The sequence below is a fragment of the Hemiscyllium ocellatum genome, chromosome 21, assembly GCF_020745735.1.
Source record: "Hemiscyllium ocellatum isolate sHemOce1 chromosome 21, sHemOce1.pat.X.cur, whole genome shotgun sequence".
Classification (NCBI taxonomy): domain Eukaryota; kingdom Metazoa; phylum Chordata; class Chondrichthyes; order Orectolobiformes; family Hemiscylliidae; genus Hemiscyllium; species Hemiscyllium ocellatum.
In genome coordinates, this window is record NC_083421.1 from 18,418,010 (window position 1) to 18,420,509 (window position 2,500).

The window sequence follows — 2,500 nt, forward strand, 5'->3', positions numbered from 1 at the left end:
GTGTGTTTATGTGTGTGTATGTGTGGGTGTGTGTGTATGTGTGTGTGTGGAGTTTGTGTGTGTGTGTGTTGGTGTGTGTGTGTGGAGTTTGTGTGTTTGTGTATGTGTGTGTATGTGCGTGTATGTGTGTGTGTAAGTGTGTGAGTGATTGTGTGTGTGTGTGTGAGTGATTGTGTATGTGTGTGTGTTGGTGTGTGTGTGTTTGTGTGTGTATGTGTGTGGAGTTTGTGTGTGTGTATGTGTGTGTGTGTATGTGTGTGTGTTGGTGTGTGTGTGTGGTGTGTGTATTGGTGTGTGTATATGTGTGTTTGTGTATGTGTGTGTATGTGTGTATGTATGTGTGTGAGTGATTGTGTGTGCGTGTGTGTGTGTGTATATGTGTGTGTGTGTATGTGTTGGTGTGTGTGTGTGTATGCATGTGTGCGTGTGTGTGTGTATGTGTGTGTGTGTTTTTATGTGTGTGTATGCGTGTGTGTGAGCGTGTTGGTGTGTGTGTGTGTTGGTGTGTGTGTGGAGTTTGTGTGTGTGTGTATGTGCATATGTGTGTGTGCCTATGGTGTGCGTGTTGGTGTGTGTGTATGTGTGTGAGTGATTGTGTGTGTGTGTGTGAGTGATTGTGTATGTGTGTGTATGTGTGTGTGTTGGTGTGTGTGTGTGTTTGTGTGTATGTGTGTGGAGCTTGTGTGTGTGTATGTGTGTGTGTATGTGTGTGTGTGTTGGTGTGTGTGTATGTGTGTGTGTTGGTGTGTGTGTGTGGTGTGTGTGTATGTGTGTTTGTGTATGTGTGTGTATGTGTGTATGTATGTGTGTGAGTGATTGTGTGTACGTGTGTGTGTGTGTGTATATGTGTGTATGTGTTGGTGTGTGTGTGTGTATGTGTGTGTATGCATGTGTGCGTGTGTGTGTGTATGCGTGTGTGTGTGCGTGTTGGTGTGTGTGTGTTGGTGTGTGTGTGGAGTTTGTGTGTGTGTGTATGTGCATATGTGTGTGTGCCTATGGTGTGCGTGTTGGTGTGTGTATGTGTGTGTGTATGTGTGTGAGTGATTGTGTGTGTGTGTATGTGTGTGTGTATGTGTGTGAGTGATTGTGTGTGTGTGTATGTGTGTGTATGTGTGAGTGTGTATGTGTGTGTATGTGTGAGTGTGTGTGTGTATGTGTGTGTATGCGTGTATGTGTGCGTGTTGGTGTGTGTGTGTGTTGGTGTGTGTGTGGAGTTTGTGTATGTGTATGTGCATATGTGTGTGTGCCTATGGTGTGCGTGTTGGTGTGTGTGTATGTGTGTGTGTATGTGTGTGTGTATGTGTGTGAGTGATTGTGTGTGTGTGTATGTGTGTGTGTATGTGTGTGAGTGATTGTGTGTGTGTGTATGTGTGTGTATGTGTGAGTGTGTATGTGTGTGTGTATGTGTGTGTGTGTTGGTGTGTGTGTGTGTGGAGTTTGTGTGTGTGTGTTGGTGTGTGTGTATGTGTGTGTGTGTGTGCATGTGTGCGTATGTGTGTGTGTGTATGTGTTGGTGTGTGTGTATGCGTGTGTGTGTGCGTGTTGGTGTGTGTGTGTGTTGGTGTGTGTGTGTGAAGTTTGTGTGTGTGTGTATGTGCGTATGTGTGTGTGCCTATAATGTGACTGTTGGTGTGTGTGTATGTGTGTGTGATTGTGTGTGTGTACGTGTATGTGTGTGTGTATGTGTGTGAGTGATTGTATGTGTTTGTGTGTGAGTGATTGTGTGTGTGTATATGTGTGTATGTGTGAGTGTGTATGTGTGTGTATGCATGTGTGCGTGTGTGTGTGTGTATGTGTGTGTGTATGCGTGTGTGTGTGCGTGTTGGTGTGTGTGTGTTGGTGTGTGTGTGTGAAGTTTGTGTGTGTGTGTATGTGCGTATGTGTGTGTGCCTATGGTGTGCGTGTTGGTGTGTGTGTATGTGTGTGTGATTGTGTGTGTACGTGTATGTGTGTGTGTATGTGTGTGAGTGATTGTGTGTGTTTGTATGTGTGTGAGTGATTGTGTGTGTGTGTATATGTGTGTATGTGTGAGTGTGTATGTGTGTGTATGTGTGAGTGTGTGTGTGTATGTGTGTGTGTTGGTGTGTGTATATGTGTGTGTGTGTATATGTGTGTATGTGTGTGTGGAGTTTGTGTGTGTGTATGTGTGTGTGTGTTTATGTGTGTGTATGTGTGTGTGCGTGTATGTGTGTGTGTGGAGTTTGTGTGTGTGTGTTGGTGTGTGTGTGTGTTGGTGTGTGTGTGTGGAGTTTGTGTGTGTATGTGTGTGTATGTGTGTGTGTGTGTATGTGTGTGAGTGATTGTGTGTGTGTATGTGTGTGTATGTGTGTGAGTGATTGTGTGTGTATGTGTGTTGGTGTGTGTATGTGTGTGTGGAGTTTGTGTGTGTGTGTGTTTATGTGTGTGTGTGTGTGTGTTGGTGTGTGTGTATGTGTGTTGGTTGTGTGTGTATGTGTGTGTGTATATGTGTGTATGTATGTGTGGAGTTTGTGTGTGTGTA